General features: G+C 35.6%; 2 pseudogenes; both read right to left on the reverse strand.

The window, feature by feature from the left end:
* Positions 1–13619: 13619 nt before the first annotated feature.
* LOC120216535 lies at positions 13620–20094 on the reverse strand (annotated as a pseudogene).
* A 1485-nt stretch (positions 20095–21579) lies between these two features.
* On the reverse strand, positions 21580–22383 carry LOC120216537 (annotated as a pseudogene).
* Between the last annotated feature and the right edge of the window lie 973 nt (positions 22384–23356).

Below are 23356 nucleotides of genomic sequence, written 5' to 3' on the forward strand. Positions count from 1 at the left end.
ACTTTATCCATGCAACTTTCCAAGAATTTAAATCTTGTCATTTTATCCAACGGTTCAAATTGAACATGGAAATAAATTCTCAAATCCAATTATCTATATTATTTTCTATCATTTTAAAATGTGGAAATAATATTATTTACCAAGTTAAAGATGACTTTCTTACACCAGTCAGTATGATGTTTTATTGCATTAGTTTCATTGGCAGTTGCACAGCTTATTTTTCAAGCACAATAAATGCATTCGGCATGTTCTTTATCACCATCAAATGCTTTAAAATGATCCTAAGCAAAATAACTTTTTTTAATCTTTTTACTTACTTTAGCTTCAACGGTTTCAGCAATCTTTTTCCCTTACTTTTGTTTTTCGTATTGACTGGAGTCTTAACCACTTTAATCCTTTTAGGTTCCTTAGACGACTCAGCTGAGAAATATAAAATCTCTGTATCATCAATATTTTCTCCTGTGATCGTCATAAACTGAAAAAAAAATCAACATAATAACATTAATACTAATAGTTAGCTAACTAGATAAAGAGTGTATGTGAATAGTGAATAACAATAAAAAAAGGCTACATTTATACTAAAATAGAAAAATAATGTGTTTGTATAATAATAAAAACAATTATAGTGAATAGTGATATTGAAATAGAAAAACAGTGTGTGTGTATAACAATAAAAAAGAAAAACAAAATTGTTTGTTTTTAGAATATTTTATTAACATTTCACAATTGAGGTTAATAACAATTTCACCCAATGTTATTAAAATAGGACCGACCCGACCGGTTGAACCGTGAATCGGTAGTTTGTCCGGTTCGGTTAACTCCCAAAATCGGATGAGTACAGAACCGGTAAAGAATCGGAAGAACCGATTGAGAACCGACAAAACCGAGGTGAACCGGCTGAAAACCGGCAAAACTGGTGTGAACCGCCGGTTCTCTTTTTTTCTTTAAAAAAAATTAAACCAAACGAAGTCATTTGTTAAACGAGCCGAGTCGAACTCGAGTACTGCTAAGCTCAACTCGAACTCGAAAACTTTAAAAGTAAGCTTAACTCGACTCAAAAACTCACGAGTTAAAAATTATCAAGTTCAACTCATACTCGAAATATAATATTGAAACTCGAACTCAAAAAGGCTCGAACTCAAAAAAATTAGAAGCTCGATTGAAGCCTAAAATTCGAGCTCGATTGAAGCGAAAGAATAGTTCGCTCTGTGCTCACCAAAAGGCTCCATGATTTTGAATGTCAAATTACCTCTAGTATTTATAGAAGTCAGTTGGGATGCTCTTCTATCTTTCTTAGCCATGTGAGATTGTTTTGTTCTCATATTTTTACTCTTTAGACTTTTGGGATGCTCTTCTATGTTTCTTAGCCATGTGAGATTGTTTTTTTTTTTAAAATTAAACTAAACGACATCGTTTGTTATGATTTTTTTTAGCCCCAAATTTATTTTTTTATTATAGTTATATAATTATATTTATTATTTAATATGTTTTACCTTAAATATTATGTTGTAGTTGATTTGAATCATTTTGTTTCACTTGATTTTATGTTTTTTAACTTATATATGTTATAACTTGTGATATTTTTATACTTTTTAATATTGTAAACTTAAAAAAAGTGATATATATATATATTAATATTGTTTTGAATATTATGTAAAATTTAAAAAAAATATTATTTTATATAAAATCTGATTGAACCGCGGTTAAACTCGATTGAACCAATGAACCAGTACCTTCACCAGTTCAAGGTCCGATCCGATTTTAAAAATATTGATTTCACCACCTCTATCAAAATAAGGGGGAAAAGACCATTAGATTCTACTACTAGCCGATATTTCCTTTACTTTTTTAAAATATTTCCTTCATAACATACTTCAACTCTTTTTGTTATTGTAGTCTCAAATCTTGAGAGCTTTACAAATAATAATTTAACATTTAATACATAATATCATTGCTCAAAACTTTCGATGCAGGAAGAGAAAACTATAAACCAACAATCAAATGTGCCAACACAAATGAAATCTAACATGCAAACATACATATGTAAGCTGATTTTAGTGCAGGAAAATTAACTAACTACTTAATACAAGCAAAAACATATCGAAACATTTTGACAACACAGAAAAAGAAAAATCAGACATCAACGAATTGGAATTTAAAGTTTTCAGATCAACTAGTAACATATAACTGTGGCCTATAGGTGCTTCGTGCTTGCCTTCTTGCGTTTAGTGCTTGCGGCCTGTGGGCTGTGGCCGTCGTGGGTACTTGCCTCCTTAGATGAGCGAGTGTAACGATGAGCTGGGAACCATTGACGATTACGAGCTAAGAGCGCACTGCTGGGACAGTGGAGCGTAAGGAAGGAATAAACGTTTTAGAGATTTCAATTTTGGGAATTTCAAATTTCCAATTGAGTGTGTGTCGTTGCTCGGTGGGAGGGAGTTTTTTTTTTAATTTTATTAGTTTAATTTAATATATATAATAATTAATAATTAAATATGTAATATTATTATATACAAAAATAAATGTAATCGGGTACTCAGGTAACCAGGTACCTGAAAAATTTAATTTTGTGACTCGAGTCCGACCCGAGAAATGTTGGACCGGGTACCCAACCTGGAACTTGAATTTTTTAAAAAAAAATAGAATCGGCGGATCGGGTCATCCAAATTGTTCGGATCGAATATTTTTTAACACCCCTACTTTGGACCACATGCATGGTTTGATTTTCGTTATATACTAATTATTTTGTGGAAAGGATAATAGCTTGTAATTTGAATCATTATGCGATAATACATATGACAGAACAACTATAATTTTTTTACTTCAATCGTAGTTCTTCTACTTTGTGCATGAGACAAAACCCATCTTTGATTGGTATGCCTTTGCTTTGTCTATTACTTCATTGTTTTTGTATTTTGTGGAGCGTTTGTATACGTCGAAACCGTCTTTGGTTGGGTCCAGAATTAGGTTTCGACTTGAATAATGGATTAGAGTCGCCATCGATCATTTTAAAAATATTTAGGTTGATCGGACACCATCTTACCTGATTTACGTTTTACAAGAAATATGTAGGATTCGGGAGTCGGTTACAGTCAAAGAAGGATTAGTACCCTTGAACTGCCCTTTCGATACCATTTAATTTGTCGGTTGTCTTGAATTGCGAAAATTTGAAATTAAAATTAAAATTTAAAAAAAAATTCGATTCAAATTACTTACCTTTGATTAATTAAAAAGTATCCCTAAAGTCGAAAATATTGTTAAATTAAAATATATATATATAAATAAAAAAAGAGAAAAAATATTAATATAATAATAATAATAAAATAGATAAGATAAATATAAGTTAGTAAAAAATAAAAAAATAAATAAAAGGGACCAAAATGAATGATATTGAAAGATCGTATGACTAAAGCATGGATTAACCCTAAAAAATCCTAAACACGTCAATTTAACACATTAGCTCGTGGGTCCCACTTGTAATATATTTAAGAGAAAATAATCTCAGTGACCAAAAATGTCTTATAATATACGATTTTAACCAACTTTTTTGGATTTGCCAAAATGACCAACTAAATCGCAATGCGATCGATAATTCGCAACGCGATCTCTGGTATCGCAAATTAGTTTCCAGATTCGCAACGCGATTCTGACTATCGCATTGCGATTTTCCAAATTCGCGTTGTGATTTTCCGACTATCGTAATGCGAGTATGACTATCGCAACGCGATTCTGACTATCGTAACGAGATTCTGACTATCGCAACGCGATTCTGACTGTCGTAACGCGATGCTGACTATCGCAATGCGATTTTCAAAGCGCCATTATTATCGCAACGCGTATTTTTTTTCAAATTCCAAACACGAATATTAATATATCGGAACACTGAACCGTCCACAGTATATCCCGTAATCGCAACTCATAACCTAAAACCCTAAATCACAACTCAGTCTCATCTCCATCTCTCACTCTCTAAGGCGACATCCGTCCCTATCTCCGACGAAATCAGTCCCCATCTCTGGCGAAATCCGTCTATCTCCATCTCTCAGAGCCACCCTCACAATCATTCACGGTCAGAAATGGAAAATCAACCAAATCAACCACCGAGGGTTAGTTTTTTTAATTATTTTTATTTTGAAAATTTTGCATTATTATTAGGTTTTTCATATTGAAATTGATGATAAGTTTACTGGTAATTTCAATAATAGATTAACCATTTCATTTAGATTGCTTATTAAATTCATTCGATTGCTGCCAATACTGCTAAACTGTTTAATCTTTAAACCCTGTGAATTTAGTATTTGTCTTTGTTTTGTCTTTTGGTTGAAGTAATGCAATCCATTCAAGTTTCAATTTTAGTATTTGAAACCGAGAATCACAATGCAAAATGAAAATCGCAACGACATAATCGCAATGCGATTTTCATTTCGCGTTGCGATAGTCATTTTCGTGTTGCGATTTTCATTTTCGTGTTGCGATTTTAAGTTTCATAAACTATTCTTCTTCTGCAAATTGAAACTTGAATGAATTGCATTACTTCAACAAAAAAACAAAGACAAATACTAAATTCACAGTGTTGCAAATTTAAGTTTGAAGAATAAACTACTACTCTTTATGTTTATTGTTCTTGGTATATCTTCACAATGTAGTTTTTGGTATATCTAACTTGGTATGTTTATTATTTTTGTAGAACTTTTATTCGGCTCAATTGACCTTAAGAAATAAATTAAGCCTGGTCAAAACAATTGCGTCGAAGCTTTCACCTGCTCAAAGAAAAATATTTGAGGATACTTGCTTCGGGCATTGGCTGAAAGTACAACATCCGGGTGGAGATGCTATGTTGACCCATATGTTTCTTCAAACCTTGACTAGCGATCTACCAGAGACTATACAACGTCGTGATGAAGAGATATGGTTTGATTTTCCACCGGCGTATACGTGTTTTGGGCGGGAGGAGTTTTGCTTAATCACCGGTCTACGCTTCGGACACGATGATGTAGGTCGGTACACTAGACATATTACCCGCCTATCATGGTTATCCCGGGTTTTTCCTGAGATGTCAATGGAGAAGCCGAATTTACACGTGGAATACTTGACGAGATTATTGAATAAGAAAGATGGTTTCATTTCGCGTTGCGATAGTCAAATTCGCGTTGCGATAGTCATTTTCGTGTTGCGATTTTCATTTTCGTGTTGCGATTTTAAGTTTCATAAACTATTCTTCTTATGCAAATTGAAACTTGAATGAATTGCATTACTTCAACAAAAAAACAAAGACAAATACTAAATTCACAGTGTTGCAAATTTAAGTTTGAAGAATAAACTACTACTCTTTATGTTTATTGTTCTTGGTATATCTTCACATTGTAGTTTTTGGTATATCTAACTTGGTATGTTTATTGTTTTTGTAGAACTTTTATTCGGCTCAATTGACCTTAAGAAATAAATTAAGCCTGGTCAAAATAATTGCGTCGAAGCTTTCACCTGCACAAAGAAAAATATTTGAGGATACTTGCTTCGGGCCATGGCTGAAAGTACAACATCCGGGTGGAGATGCTATGTTAACCCATATGTTTCTTCAAACCATGACTAGCGATCTACCAGAGACCATACAACGTCGTGATGAAGAGATATGGTTTGATTTTCCACCGGCGTATACGTGTTTTGGGCAGGAGGAGTTTTGCTTAATCACCGGTCTACGCTTCGGACACGATGATGTAGGTCGGTACACTAGACATATTACCCGCCTATCATGGTTATCTCGGGTTTTTCCTGAGCTGTCAATGGAGAAGCCGAATTTACACGTGGAAGACTTGACGAGATTATTGAATAAGAAAGATGGTTTTACTCGGATGGATGACGTCGATGTTGTCTGAGTATGCCTTCTAATACTTTTGCATGCCGACTTTTTAGGCAGAGAGGCCAGACAACCTATTCCTAATGATCTAATTAAATTGGTAGAGGACCTAAATGCATGGAACCTGTTTCCGTGGGGTTCGTATCTATGGAAAGCTACATGGAATAAGTTATCGTCTGCCTTTGATGATCGAAAAAGTTTGCGTGGTGATGGTTCCAAATACACTTTTTCAGGCTTTATTTGGGCCTTTAAGGTAAGAATTTTTATATAATGTTTCCAAAATTATAATTAATTATTATTTAACAATTACTAATGTTTGTTATTATATTATTTGTATATTTGGATATTTGAGGCCTTTCCCGCCATGCAGACATATGCATTAAAAACTTCTAATAATATTCCTAGGGCTATTTCCTGGAAGAGGAAACGGACCTTGCAGCAATAGGAAGATTTACTACCGTATACGACAATAAATAATGTAAGTTAACACAAATACTACCATATGTTTATAAACAAGTTATTACTAGTACACGTTTAACTTTGTTTGAGCTTTTATATTATTAGGAGTCCAACACTCCATTACAGAGGCTGACACCCACGGAAGCTGAGCTTGCCACTGATTGGTGGCAAGCTAGTAACCGTTTTTTTGATGGCACGGATGATGAGCAGCCTCCACTTCGAGAGCCATCACCTCACCCAGAGTCATCACCTGATCGACCCGACTATACACCTCCACAACGAGAGCCATCACCTATTCTGTCACATCATCGAGCCTCTTCTCCACCATCACCTCATGATAGGCGACCAGCAAAGATGCCACGATGTTTATCTCCCTGTTTTCCACCTCCACGGGATGAGTTAGGGGAGTTACGTGATGAGGTCAATGCCTTGCGTGAGGAGGTCGGTACTTTACGCGATGACAATGGTGCATGGCGTGTTGAGGTGTCTACTTTACGTGGTGAAGTAGCCGCTCTACGTGAGATGATAGCATCGTTGCAAAATAAGGTTCATACTGTACGCAACGAGGTAAGTTTAATATTTTTTCATATTTAACTTGATGATAAATTTACTCGTAATTTCACTTAGATTAACCATTTCACTTAGATTGCTTAGTAAATTCATTCGGTTGATGCCAATACTGCTAAACTGTTTATTCTTTAACCCTGTGAAGTTAGTATTTGTTTTTGGTTTTCTTTTGGTTGAAGTAATGCAATCCATTCAAGTGTCAATTTACAGAATAAGAATAGTTTACTTTCGCAACGCGAAAATGACTATCGCAACGCGAAAATGACTATCGTAACGCGAAAATGACTATCGCAACGCGAATTTAACTATCGCAACGAAAGAATCGCAATACGAAATGAAAATCGCATTGCGATTCTCTTGTTGCGATAGTCAAATTCGCGTTGCGATAGTTATTTTTGCGTTGCGATAGTCATTCGTGTTGCGATTTTAAGTTTCAGATTCTATTCTTCTTCTGCAAATTGAAACTTGAATGAATTGCATTACTTCAACCAAAAGACAAAGACAAATACTAACTTCACAGTGTTGAAAATTTAAGTTTCAAGAATAAACTACTACTCTTTATGTTTTCATTGAACCTGCACTAAACCTATATGATGTCCTTTTAAATGTTTATATAAGTGATTACTTCTGGAATGTTATCTGATGCATTTTGTGAACAATGATAGAATAATGACTTGGGTGAATACCGTGCAAGTTTGAAATATATTTGTCTTTATTTTCACTGTTTAATATCATGTCTGTTTATTTACTAATTTATGTATTAATTTATTTTTAGCGGCCCGCTAAGGTGGATGCTCTACGTCGGGTTTTTCTTGCAAGATGGAGTTCACGCATCAGACGGCGTGCATGTGTCATTAAGTCTCCGTTCACCCCAATAGTGCGAAGAATCCGTAAGAAAAAGCCCGACTCACCTGTCATCGTTCAAGAGGCCTCCCCTATCGTTCAAGAGGCGCCTATCATCCCTCAAGAGTCCCCTCCCACCGTTCAAGAGGCCACTGTCATCGTTGAAGAGGTCCCTCTTAACATTCTAGAGCCCGATTCACACGGCATAATATATTGAATTATTGAGAAACCCCCTCACGTTCCGGACATGATGGATGACTGTTGGCTTTCGTATAAGTTACCGGCGAGTATCATTCCGGCAGATGAAGTAGAGAGGAAACAACTACCGAAAATAATTATGGATAATACCCTTTGGGCTAAGACCGCAGTTGATTTTTATCTACATGAGCGGAGCCAAGGGTGTTACACTGACATATACAAACTTAACGATGATATGCATTTGTTGATTGAACAGTCTTGGTGGGGTGTGTTATTAGGGGTTGAAGACAATGACTATTTCGATGGGGGGTAAATCTTATATTTCTTCTTATATTTCATTTTGATTATTTTTTTTTTAAATTTATGTAATTCACTAATATATGTCTTTTTTGTAAAACAGCATATTGATGCATGGGTGTCACGTCTTCTAATAGTAAGGAAATTGAAGAAAAATAAAAATAAAAAAAATACGCGATATACAATTATGCCGACGTCTTTCCATGTAGTTCACTTGAAGAATCAACGACAGGAATCATATGTGTTGGCTAATAGACAAGCTAAACTTTATCCTGCATTGTGGGAGGTCGATAAGGTTAGTATTTATTTTTTTTAAATATTTTAAAGGTGTTCATAAATAAGTACGTAATTTGAATTATTACTTATGATTGCAGGTGTTTATCCCTGTTTTGGAACGTACTCATTGGCTTCTCGTCGAACTTCAGCTCCCATCCCTGAAGACAATAGTATATGACAACATGATAAATTACATATCATTGTCTAATTTGAGAGATATTATTAAGGGATGGAGCTCTCATTTGGCTAAATTCTTGGATGCGATTAATTATTGGACTTATTCTGGAAATAAGAAGCCAAAGAAGTTCAATGTTACAGTTATCAGAGACGAGACCGCCCCACAACAAACGCCGGAAGCCAGAGGAGATTGTGGTCCTCTCGTATGCATGTGCTTGGAGCGTTTGACGACAGGAAGTACACAGTTTCTACCTCCCACCGATAGAGATAGAGGTACAGTAGGCTTGTGGTTTCGGTATTTTATGGCTAGAGCGATATATTCGAGACGCTGCCTACCTGTATCCGCGTTATGAAAGTGTCCATAAACAATTTGTAAGTCAAATGCAAGTATTGTTAAGTACCTAGAATTCAATAATAATTTGTTGTTTGATGGTTTTAGATGTGTAGAAAGTGTTATTTGAGCAAATGTTTGGTTTCTGCAGGTTAATCCTGAAGTGAGCAGCGTGAAATTGATGTATGGGTGCATAAACAACTGTCTGGGGTACACTTTTTTTGATTGTTTAATTGATTCTTAAAAGTCTGATTTGTTTAATTGATGAGGAAAATAAGAATTATTATCATTTTTTCCTTGTTTAATTGATTTATAAAAATTGATTTGTAAAAGTTGATTTGTTTAATATTGATGTGTAAATATTTCTTATTTGTGCTTGTTTAATTGATTGAAATGTAAAAGTTGATTTGTTGATTTCAATTTGCATCATATTGAAGGCAAAAGACCTGTTGGAGGTACACTTTCACAATGCTAAACTCAAAATCGCAATGCGAAAGACAAAATCGCAACGCGAAAGTCAATTCACGTTACGATAGTCTAATACACTTTGCGATTTTCTCGTTGCGATAGTCAAATACCCGTTGCGATAATCAAATTCGTGTTGTGATACTCAAATTCGCGATGCGATAGTCAAATTCGCGTTGCGATTTTCTCGTTGCGATAGTCAAATAGCCGTTGCGATAGTCAAATTCCCGTTGCGATAGACAAATTCGCGTTGCGATAGTCATATTCATGTTGCGATAGTCAAATTCGCGTTGCGATTTTTGAGTTGCGATAATCAAATTCGTGTTGCGATAGTCAAATTCGCGTTGCGATATTCAAATGAATGTGTAATAAGTGATAAAAATTGAACATATCATAGCAATGTTCAAACTCAAGTTACTAATACATGCCTAACTGAAAATGTTAAAAGTTTACACATAAAATACACATAATAGCCAAATTCGCGTTGCGATATTCAAATGAATGTGTAATAAGTGATAACAACTGAACAGGTCATAGCAATGTTCAAACTCAAGTTACTAATACATGCCTAACTGAAAATGTTAAAAGTTTACACATAATACAACTTTTGCATTTAAAAATCACCTAAGTTAATAGTCCCAAAAGGTGAAGCCGGTTGTGATTGGGATTTTGATTTTGATTGCGATTTTGATTGCCTTTTTCTTGACACCATATGAGCTTTGGATTTTGATGAGGATCCATATTTTGGTAAAGGAAAAGATGATTGTGATGGCACTGGTGATCCACATGTCAACCTTGTATGACCACTTTCCTTGCACCGACTACATGTCGATCTCTTCTTCTCTTCACCCTTAGACGGTATACGATCGTGACTTTTTGGTCGGCCAGGTAGCCTTCTGTCCATGGCTGGTGGCAAAACTGTTTGTAAGTAATCTGGTATGTCCCACTCAGAAGGATGTGCAATAGGGTAGATAATCTCGGCATAAGTCTGTCGATATACTTCTGTAGTGTAGCAATCCATAGCGTATGCGCTTGAATCATCTTGGTTTAGATGAAGAGCAACTTTTATAACATGCCCACACGGATAACCAGATGTTTGCCATTTCATACAACTACACGTCTTTGCATTTAGATCGACAAGCCCATTTAAGTTATTATCCAGTACTTCAAACAAAGTGTTTGAACATGGTTCAACTCTCCATGACGTTGACTTCACAACACGTTTCGTTATCTTTTTTTCAGTCCATGGTGTAACACGATGTTCGAATGTTACTATAAATTTAAATAAATAATACTTAGTAAAATATATGATAAGTTACGAATTTAAAGAAATAATACATGCATGGTTTCTTTTCTTGTAGTACCACTATTGAATAGAGGCTCGAAAAAACTCCATTAACATAGTAATGGGTAATTTCCAGGAATGATGACTTAGAGCGTTGATTGATTCTGCACTATTAGACGTCATGAAACCATATCTTGCTCCAAGTTGATGTACTCTTGACCATCTTTCAAACCCGGCATCTTCTAGTGTTTGAGCACACTGAGGCAAAACACGTCTTAAACAATTTATATGCTTATTAAAATCCACTTCCCGATAAGCTTTTACAGCCTTCCAGTATGTCCATTTGTGATTTTTTATACCAGCAAACCTTTATTTTAGATTTCTATATAAATGAACACCATAAAGTCCATGAAAAGCATCTGGGAAACACCTTCTAACAGCGTTGTCAATTGAGTTTGGCCTATCGTATATGATTGTCAGATTGCTAATAGGACCTATGCAATCCCTAAGATGCCCCATAAACCATGTCCATAAATCAGAGGTTTCAGATTTGCCAACCCCGTAAGCTATTGGCAGTATCCCATTGTTAGCATCCATGGCTACTGCTAATAAGTTTACTCCAAGGTATCGACCTTTTAAATGTGCTCCGTCAACTATAATAACTGGGCGCATGCAAGTAATAAACGAACGAATCTACAAAATCATATACACAAGAAATATAATCATTTAAATGTGAAATGCATGTAACTAACAAAAATGAGTCAACAAAATTATATTGATTTACTAACCGCAGCACCAATGGCAATAAACAGCAACTCAAAGCGTCAATCTATATCTGTTTTGATATGAGTTACCGACCCAGGATTTTTCAGCTTTAAATTGTGACAATAAACCGGCAGTTGGGCAAACGATGCTTCTGGCGACCCCCTCAACAATTCCAAGGCATAATATTTGGCTCTCCAAGCTTGAGAATATGAGATGCTAATCTTGAACCGAGCATTCATGTCAGTCATAATTTCATGTCCCTGATATACCCTGTCATTCAAAAACATTAACTCAGCCAGAAAACCACCCAACACCTTTTTGTTTGCCTGTCTATGGTGAGGAAAAACTTGGGTTCTTGAACATGTATGTTTATCAATAAAAGTCCTAACTTGAAATATTTCGCAATCTTTTATCCTCTTTGCAATCATACGCCACGTACAATTTTTGTCAATCATACACATTGTTTCGAAACGATCTTTGCTTGATTTGTTAACTTTTAGTTGATAGCCATCTTCCACACATTTCGTATACAAAGCTATCTTCAAGTCTTCCTTTATATCAAAACAATCATCTTTCTTGATACGAATAATTTTTGTGTAACAATCAACTGCTATTTTTACCAACTCTTCTTCTGGTATCTGAAGTAATTCTGGCATATTCCAGTTATACTCCCGTGGCATTTTCTTCGGGGACTTTTCTTCGGGGATTTCTTCTTCTTCTTTTTCTTCTTCAGGGATATATGAATTACAGAATGGATGTTCAACATGTTCATTCATAGTTGTAACTTCCTCCTCATTATCATCAACAACATCTTCCTTGGCAGCGGCTGTTTCATCATCAAAATTCGGGTATTGACCAATATCAAAATCATTACACGCAGAGTCTGTTTCTTCTTCTGAAACATCATCAAAATCCGAGTATTGAGCAAGATCAAAGTCCGGGTATTGACCAATATCAAATTTCGAATACCGACTAGTACTCACAATTTTTTCTGTTGGCTCATCATCGTCTAACTGGTTAATACGAAAACCGGAATTTGGTGCTAAAAGTTTATTGGGATTTGGATTAGGGAAAGGTTGTGGGTTTTGAGATTGTGTTTGGTATTGGAAATGTGGTGAAACAAAATTTTCTTGGTGATGAAATTGTGGTGGAACCATTAAATTTTGAGCACCATAAACTGGGGTTGAAAAACTTAGTTGATTACTACCCGCTACTGACCTAACTTCACTACTTCTAGGTTCAACAACATACAATGTAACATCATCTTACGAAACACTAATGTAAGCAATGAATCGTTCAACATCTTCATTGTCGGTTAACAAATAAACTTTACCTTCTCTCTGATAAGATAGCCTAAATCCACTTAAGGGCTCTAAATTCAATTTATTTACAACACGTAACATTAGAGTTTCATAAGTTAACTTTTTTAATGACAGTTTTAGTTGAAGATTCATGGGTAAAGGCATATATTGTAAAACACCATGAACATTCTCCCATGACCCTCCAAAACACAAATCTATCCAAGCATGATCAACATTAGATGATTTCATTATTGTAAATTAATTTACTAAACAAACGACCTGCGAAACTAAAACCTGTTGCCGGATGGGAAAGGATGTCGTTGGATATAAGAACGGATGTCGCCGGAGAGAGTGATAGATGGAGATGGAATGAGTTGCGATTTAGGGATTTAGGTTATGAGTTGTTTCTGTTGCGTAGTTATATACCCAAAACATTTGTGTTGCGAAACTAAAACCTGTTGCGAATTTGAAATTCAATGTTGCGACAGTCATAATCGCATTGCGATTTACATATTCGCATTGCGATTTACATATTCGCATTGCGATTTACATATTCGCATTGCGATTTACATATTCGCATTGCGATAGTCAGAAAATCGCAACGCGAATTTGGAAAATCGTAATGCGATAGTTAGAATCGCGTTGCGAATCTGGAAACTGATTTGCGATACCGGAGATCGCGTTGCGAATTATCGATCGCATTGCGATTTAGTTGATCATTTTGGAAAATCTAAAAAAAAAAGTTAGTTAAAACCGTATATTATAAGGCATTTTTCGTCACTGAAGTTATTTTCTCTATATTTAAAGTGTAAGGATGGCATTATAGCCATCATTCTTTTGCAGGCAAGCACAGTCAAAGCAATGATATTGCTTTACTGCTGAAATGTATGCACCTCCCCTTTTTCTTTGCTGAAAACAGAACCCCATCAACGTGGTGGCAACACGATCGTTCAAATGATTGGTCACCTCTTCCGGTTTTGGGTTATACTCTTTTTCCAAATTCTTTTTAGCCTTCAATTCAGGTTCTCTCCAATAACCATCGTATTCCGCGATGTCAGTCGATTTCGTCCTCTGATCCCTTGTACCCACATCTTCCGATCGTGCTTTTGGTTCTCCGTTGTCGGAACCGGAGGATGCCTGTAACTTTCTTTTCGAACGAGCACGATGATTCTAAAACCAGTTGTACACATTCGTCTCGGAAATATGGCCGTGTTGTGCTAGTTCGGATGTTATCTCCTTGATTTTCTGCTTGCCCGGTGTCCCAGTTCCTTGCTTGTATATATTTTCAAGAATCTGGAGTTACAGTGTTGTCGGAGTCCATCGTTGTCTCGTGGTGATTTTGTGGCCAACACATGATATCGGGTCACAATATAGATTCCCCAATTTGATTCCAGTGAAATTGTGGTGGACATAGATTGATTTGTGTAACTCGGCAAGATGCTCAGAAATGGCGGCGTAAGCAACGATCTGTCTCCTCAATTCCTCGACTTATTCATCGGTTATCACTTTCCCGCAAACCAAATTTTGGGTTTTGTACTGTAGATACTTGTCTGCTTGTTGTATCTCTTGATTTTCCCACTCTATTTTCGCATAAAATAAGCTTGAGCTTGGAAACCCAATTTCAAATTTATGGAGAAAAAAGCGGACAACCCCTTCACTTTTTCATTTTTGTTGTCCCCAATGATTCGTGGTCCCCTGGCATTTTATACATAATACATATAGGAAGAAGAAATGGGATTTGGTTTGAATTAGTGGGCTAGTGGTCGGTCATGATGGAATGGTTGTTGGGTAGTGTTTGAGTGGGTGAGGTAATGGTGGGGTAGTATATGGGACCTATAAAAAATAAAAATAAAATAATAATAATAATAAATAATATAATAAAATATTTTTGTAGACTCGAACAAAAATGGGTGTCTACAGCTGCCATTCTTTGCACTTTTTTGTGTTAACAAGAATAGGACAAAGACAAAAACATACAATCAGTTTTTGTCCGGTCCTTTCAAATGTGATTGGGCTTCCTGGAATTGGGCCTTTGTCTTCTTCTCGGTTTAAAGATTTCGGCTTGAAAATTCTTCCAGAAAGTAGTCCATCACTGTCATCGAGCTGAATGAAATCAAACTCGTCAGTTTTTGTTGACATACATCCCTTCTCGCCTTGAGCTATGCTGTAAATTTGATATGCCTCTGAGCTGGATGTAATCGAACTCGAAGGTATTGGCTAACAGATAACCCTTCTCGCCTTGAGTTATGCTGTAAATTGGATATTGTTGAAAACATTTTGTGTTTCGATATAACAAATTAAATTTAAATGAATTTTAAGATTTTACAAATGATTTTCTAAGTATATTCGATTTAATTAATTGAATATCAAATTATTACTCCAAGTCTTTTAAGATCAATTTCAAACCTTACTAAATGTGTAAAATTGTGTTTTATACTTAATATATTTTTGAAACAAATTTCACAAAGTATTTTGAACCAAAATCAAGCCTAAAATCAATTTCTCAGAGTGATGCACTGATGCACCAATCCATGCATCGATGCACCATGAATTAAATTGAACATCGAATGCATTTCATGCATCGATGCACATACCATGCACCGATGCACTGAGAATTTTATGAAAACATCGAATGCATTTGATGCATCGATGCACCAGCAATGCATCGATGCACTCTGGCTATTTTGAAACATCGAATGCACTTGATGCATCGATGCACTCTTAGTGCACCGATGCACTAAGGGTCCAACGGTCAAAATATTTGAATTTTACACTGATGCACCGATGCACCATGGGTATGCATCGATGCACTGACGCTCCCAACTGTTTTAATTAATTGTTTTCACACTAAAACGACAATATTATCTTCATTAATGATCTCCGACGTTCAGAAGTGATTCAAGGTGTATTTAAGCAAGCTTAGAAGCCATTGATCAACAACAAGAAACATCAAGCAAGTAGAATCAAGAGAGAATCAAAGAGAAAGCATCAAACCTCAAGTTTGAGCATTTTAAGCATATTTTTCATTCAATATTCATTTTGCTTTCAAGAACACTTATTGTGCTCAATTGTATTCATTCTTGAGTGTTCTTTTCTTTGTTCTGGAATTGTGCAAACAATCTACCTTGTGAGGATTTCCTTGTAAGTTTGCAAATTTGTATTGTTCTCTTTGGGAGAGAGTGTTCTCAAGAATTTGGGGTATAATTCTTGAGGGTTTGTAAGGTTACTCTTTTTCCTCAAAAGAAAGACAAATTAGTGAATTTGTGGAAAATCCTTAGTGTGGATAGATAAGGTAGTGGACGTAGACTTTGGTTGAGAAAGTCGAACCACTCTAAATCGCTGTGTAATTTCTTTCAATTTTTTGCAAAAGCTTCCACCAAAATTTTTATTGCCAATTCACTCCCCTCTTGGCCAATTCCGTCAATCGATTAACTCAACAGATATGCCTTTGAGCTGAATGAAATCGAACTCAAAGGTCTTTTGTTGGCAGATAGCCCTTCTCGCCTTGAGCTATACTTCAAATGATGTGCCTTTGAGCTGAGTGTAATCGAACTCGAAGGTATTTTGTTGGCAGATAACCCTTCTAGCTTTGAGTTATGCTGCAAATGATATGCCTTTGAGCTGAGCGTAGTTGAACTTGAAGGTCTTTTGTTGGCAAATAACCCTTCTTGCCTTGAGCTATATTGCAAATGATGTGCCTTGGAGTTGAGCATAGTCGAACTCGAAGGTCTTTGGTTTGCATATAACCCGTCTAGCCTTGAGTTATGCTGTAAATGATATGCCTTTGAGCCGAGCGTAGTCAAACTTAAAGGTCTTTGGTTGGCATATAACCCTTCTAGCCTTGAGTTATGTTACAAATGATATGCCTTGGAGCTGAGCGTAGTCAAACTCGAAGGGCTTTGGTTGGCAGATAACCCTTCTAGCCTTGAGTCATGATGCAAATGATATGCCTTGGAGCTGAGCATTGTCGTACTAGAAGGTATTTTGTTGGCAGATGACCCTTCTAGCCTTGAGTTATGCTGCAAATGAACACGATATCCATCATTGTGAAGTTGAAATCGTGGATGGCCCCTTCGTCGTGAAGTTGAGCCTTGAATTGGATATCCTTCGTCGTGAAGTTGAAACTGTGGATGGCCCCTTCGTTGTGAAGTTGAGCCTTGGATTGGATATCCTTCGCCGTGAAGTTGAAATCCAATCTAAAGATGAATGTTGCTGGTGAGCACGATTCCCTTCGTCGTGAAGTTGAAATCGTGGATGGCCCATTCGTTGTGAAGTTGAGCCTTGAATTGGATATCATTCATCGTGAAGTTGAAATCCAATCTAAAGATGAATGTTGCTGGTGAGCACGATTCCCTTCGTCGTGAAGTTGAAACCGTGGATGGCCCCTTCGTTGTGAAGTTGAAATTGGCTCTGAATGAAACTGGGAAGCCCCTTCGTTGTTGAAGTTGAGCTTTGAATTGGATATCCTTCGTTGTGAAGTTGAAATCCAATATCGAGTAAATTGTGTCATTTCGAGTTCAATATCTTTCGCTGTGAATTTGAAATTGACTCTGAACGAAATTTGGAAAGTTGTTTGTCGTCAGACAGACGGCTCTTCGCTGTGAAGTCGAGCAACCACCATCAAATTTTGAATGTGCTTTTGAATCGAGTATCTTTCGTTGTGAAGTTGAAACTTGACTCAAAAAGCTGCAAAAAATTATGTATGCTAAAAATGATAAATGTGATTATCTTAAGTATGTCTAAGATGCATGCAACATGAATTAATTCTATTTTATCTCTTGGATTGAGCCTCATTTTTATCTGCTGGTTTTGTCCTTGGAATTGACCATGCCCCATTTTCTTCTCAGGTTATTGGTAATGTCACAAGTTCTTTTTGATCTCTCGGACTGATTGTCTTGTGAAATGCTTGAAATTTGGCATTGTTCATTCTTTCTTCAATAGAGGCAAAATGAGCCTTAGCACCTTCCAGGACCTTTCACATTTGAGACTGTCCTGTTTGAAAATGTTTTTCTCCTTTGTCTTATCTTAGGAGTGAAGAAAAAAGATATAAAAATGCAAGAATTCTGTAAAACATTGCCTCTTACTTTAGGTTCGCAATCAAATCGAATCAATTTATAAACATGAGTTCAAAGAATATCAAAGGAATCAATAGTTCTTTTAATGCTTTCAGAGTTATAGCTCTTTGACAAATATTCAAGTGGATGAGTTGGTTTTAGGTTGGTTTCCTATTTCTTAAGGTTTCGGCCACCAAAATATTATTTTTCACCTATTCTTTTAGACATCGCAACATGCCCCTATTTCTTGGCTTGGCATTTTAATCGGATACAGACAAATGACGCAACTATCATAATCAATTACTAGACCTTCAATTTCGATCCTCTGAAATCTTCCATTTGTTCAAGCTTTGTAGGCTCCTCTAACAAAGGTAGGGCAAAAATATCGGTCTAAAAATAAATTTCTTGAGTGCTCGTGTGAAATTGACTATAACAGGTGTTCCTTAACTCCCTTAGTCCATCATTACCGAAAATTTCTTGTTTAAATAAATTTGATTTAATTTGTCATTGTCTGGCTAGTCGAATCCATAACCCGGAGTGTTTAACCAATTTCTTTATAGGGACATCTTAATATTATAATCACTTTTATCAGGTTTAACTGACGGGTTCATCTCATCACAAAGTCTTCGGCCTGACAAAAGCAGTGGAGTAAACACCAAATTGCCAAGTGTCCGAGCAATGTTATGGTTTGAATGCAATCTATTTATAAAGTTAGGGCTTTCGAGTTTCCTCTATAACCAATTGGCTTAGTGGAATAGCTCAGCTTTATGGATTTAATTTCTTAAGATTGTCAAGAAGAACCTGTTATAGTCTAGGTGCTTATTGAAAGTCAAAAATTTCATCTTTAGAGTTCAATTTCTGAGCAACTGACCTACACTAGATTCACCTACTCGACTATTCCATCTGTGAAGATCATTATCATCATTGAACGTGTTAAACAAAAAGTATAGTAATGTCATATGCAAAAGTTGCCCCATGTTGTCTGCACCTATGCACATCTAAATACCAAGCCTCTTTTCATTCCTTTATGAGAGGAGAAGGCTATATCGGTTATTTGCAAGAGAAGGGTACGGTGTTTGAGCTTATCTTCTTAGGTAAGGTCAAAATCATGTTACTTTGTCAAAGATCTGTAGCTTTGAATCATTTAAAGAGTTCTTTAATTCAGTTGATATTCAAAGAATTGCAAGTTTACAAATTTGATTCATTGCTTGCCAACTTTAAAGTAACATAAATTTATTTAAATGTTCAAAAAGGAAAGTTAAAAACAAGTTACACCAAAATATGATAAAATTAAAAAACCAAATTCAAATAGGATGCTGCAAATGATGAAATAATCTTCATTCTCACTTGAATGCCCCCTAGTTGTTGAAGTTGATCTAGTTCTTGTTACGCATCTTCTGCACGATTCTCTTGAATGTGTATCAGTTCTCAATAGTGTGCTTTTGGACACCGCCGTGATATTCACAATGAGCATTCTCATCATACCACTTGGGGTATGGGGGCTTCATGGGTTCCACCGAATATGGCGACACTACGTGAGTTTCAAAGAGTTGTTGATAAAGCTCTTTGTATGTCATCGGAATAGGGTCAAAAAGTTCCCATTTTTTGATGAGACATGTGAATATAATAAAAAAGAGAAAAATAATGTGAAATATACATGAATGCATGATATAAGCAATGTTCGAGGAAGTGATCCAAAAATGTGTCTGTTATTATAAATAATCCTTATTGGGGATAAAAGTGTTACTTCTTAAGAGACAAAGAACATTTTAAAAGTATATTCTGACGAAGTCTTCAAGACTCGAAACAGGTTGACTAGTCTTCTGCCTTCGTCTATCACCGGTTGAATGACATGTCGAACCACTTCGGCTCTTCTGGCTAAACCGTGCAAATGATATGTTGCTTTTTGTACTTGCCCCAAGAAGTCTAGAATGGCCGCATCTCTGGTTTTCACTCTCTGCTGAGTCTTCCCTCAACGAAAGTGCCTTTAGAAGTCTCCATTGAAGGGAACTATCTGAAACTCGCTTGTTTGCTTCTTGGATTTGTCAACAATGGTCTGTCGTCTTTGAAGGGACTCTCCAGGTTAATAAAATTTTTCTCGTCTTGCCCTTGCAACCTTTGCCAGCTCAAAAAGTCAACTTTTGGTGTGCACAGTGTAATTCTCGGTCCATTCTTAGTCCTTCACCATGCAACAAAATGGTGTACTCTTCGATCGTGGGCATTGCATTTTCTTGACATGAGTCTTTTTTTACCAAAGTCAGACCTCTGAGCTTTTTATCTCTTGTATTATAACCCCTTTGTCCATTAATGCAAATTATTTACGTTTAACGAACACGTTTTTAGTGGATTAACACCTCTTTTGAATGATGTAAATGATAAAAAAATGAAGTAAAAGAAAATAAAAATTAAAGGAAAAAAGGTTAGTAAGATAAGGATATTAGGAAAATAATAATAATGAAAATAAAAAGTCCTACCTCACATGATATCTACCCCACATGCTTATTATTCCTACTCGGACATAATTTCTATCCCCGAAAGTTGATTTTGAACAAGTCCTAACCGCATAAATTTCTAGTTCATATGCTTTGAATAGAAAATAAAGCAGGAAATAATATCAAAGCAACCTAGGGTTTGAAATGAGGTTTTGGGGTGGGCTCTAATTCTTCGTAGTCTCTCGGTTTAGGTTCTAAAAAGGTACTCAAATTCTCCTTATTGGTGCCCCCTTGGGCTTGCCAGACCCTTAGTCCTAAGCCCATTACAAGCTTATGTGGACTAAGTTAAACTCGATATGAAACATTCTCTTATGCCCATACGAAGAATAAATTCACACGAAGACATAAGTTATATGAATCCCGAATGTTACTCGCTAGGCCCATACGGAGAATAAATTCTCACGAGAGTATCGCTTTCACCCCACTTAAACAGGGTTCGAAGCTCGAGTATATAGCTTGAGACGAAAATTTTGAAAATATGAAATCATTGAAAAAAAGTCAGTACAACTATTTATTTGAAAAATAATCAAAGATAAATAATTGGAATCGAATAAATAAATTTAAATTTAAATTTACTAGTTTCGCATAAAAAGACAACCGAAAATTAATTATGGCCTGACTCACTTACATGTCCCCATCATAGTCGTCAAGCTGTCGAAACCGTCTTTCAGTTGGGCTCGGAATTGGGCTTCGACTTGAATGGATGGGTTAGAGTCGCCACTGATCATTTTAAAAATATTTAGGTTCATCGGACACCATCTTACCTGATCTGTATTTTACCAGAAATATGTCGGATTCGGGAGTCGGTTACAGTAAATGAAGGATTAACACCCTTAAACTGCCCTTTTAGTACCATTTAATTTGTCGGTTGTCTTGAATTGCGAAAATTTGAAATTAAAATTAAAATTTAAAGAAAAACGTTCGATTCAAATTACTTATCTTTGATTAGTTGAAAAATATCCCTAACGTCAAAAAAATTATTAAATTAAAAAAAAAATAAATAAAAAAAGAAAACAAAAAGAGAAAAAATATTAATATAATAATAAAATAAAATAAAATAGATAACAAAGATAAATATAAGTTAGTAAAAAAAAAATAAATAAAAGGGACCAAAATGAATAATATTGAAAGATGACATGACTAAAGCATGGATAAACCCTAAAAAGTCTAAGTCAGTTTACACAAATTAACTTGTGGGTCCCACTTGTAATATATTTAAAGGGTGAGGATGGCATTATAGCCATCATTCTTTTGTAGGCAAGCACAGTCAAAGAAATGATATTGCTTTAGTGTTGAAATGTACGCACCTCCCATTTTTCTTTGGTGAAAACAGAACCCCATCAATGTGGTGGCAACACGATCGTTCAGATGATTGGTCACCACCTCCGGTTTTGGGTTATACTCTTTTTCCAGATTCTCTTTAGGCTGCAATTCACGTTCCCTCCAGTAACCATCGTATTTCGCGATGTCAGCCGATTTCGTCCTCTGATCCTTTGTACCCACATCTTCGATCGTGCTTCTGGTTCTCCGTTGCCGGAATCGGAGGACGCTTGTAACTTTCTTTTCAAACGAGCACGACGATTCTGAAACTAGTTGTACACATTCGTCTCGGAAATCTGGTCGTGTTGTGCTAGTTCAGATGCTATCTCCTTGATTTTCTGCTTGCCCGGTGTCCCGGTTCCTTGCTCGTATATATTCTCAAGAATCTGGAGTTGCAGTGTTGTCGGAGTTCATCGCTGTCGGGTCACAATATAGATTCCCCAATCTAATTCCAGTGAAATCGTGGTGGACAGAGATTGATTTGTGTAACTCGGCAAGATGCTCAGAAATGGTTGCGTAAGCAACAATCTGTCTCCTCAATTCCTCGACCTGTTCATCGGTCATCACTTTCCCGCAAACCAAATTCTGGGTTTGGTACTACAGATACTTGTCTGCTTGTTGCATCTCTTGATTTTCCCACTCCATTTTCGCGGAAAAGAAGCTTGCGCTAGGAAACCCAGTTTCAAATTTATGGAGAAAGAAGCGGCCACCCCCTTCACTTTTTCGTTTTTGTTGTCCCCAATGATTCGTGGTCCCCTGGCATTTTATACATAATATATATATAAGAAGAAGAAATGAGATTTGGTTTGAATTAGTGGGGTAGTGACATGTCATGATGGAATGGTTGTTGGGTAGTGTTTGAGTGGGTGAGGTAATGATAGGGTAGTATATGGGATTACAAATAATAATAATAATAATAATAATAAATAAATAAATAATTTAATAAAATATTTTTATAAACCCGAATAAAAATGAGTATCTACAGTATCTTTATTTTTAGAAATTTATTTTTAAAAAATAAATTAAATCATAGTATTAAATGTGAGTATACAATAAAAATTATAAATACAGTAAAAAATTAAATTTAAAATTTATTGTATGAATTAAATATTAAAATCTAGGTAAACTATATCATTGATCACTTAATTATTTAACTTTTTTACTTTTACCACCGATATTTTAATTTGGTCCTACTTTTAATTTAATAAATTTAATAAATTATTAATAGTTGACGAAAATACAGGCGTGACAATTAATAAAATTGACATAATTCTACATTTTTTCCTCGATACTTATACATATTATTTATTTGATCATACTTTTAATTTAATAAATTTAATCCTCTAATTAAATTGTGACACGTGTCACAACATGAATAGAGAATATTTTTTAAATTTAATTATTTTATTTTTCACACAATTAAATAGTGACACGTGTCATTATCAAATTGGATGAAAATTTAACATTTGAAGAAATAGTCACACAAAAAGGGAAGGTGGGATTCTAACCAGCATACAAAGGGCTAAGAATCAAAGCCTCAACCTAGGCTATAAGGGTGTGCAAATTCGGGTACCCGAAACTTCCTGATAGGTGATTTCTCGACTCGTGTCCTGACCTAGATTGTTAAATTTTTTATTATATCATATATATTGATAAATTTATAAAAACTAAC

Source organism: Hibiscus syriacus, unplaced genomic scaffold, assembly GCF_006381635.1.
Source record: "Hibiscus syriacus cultivar Baekdansim isolate YM2019G1 unplaced genomic scaffold, ASM638163v2 tig00110160_pilon, whole genome shotgun sequence".
Classification (NCBI taxonomy): Eukaryota; Viridiplantae; Streptophyta; class Magnoliopsida; order Malvales; family Malvaceae; genus Hibiscus; species Hibiscus syriacus.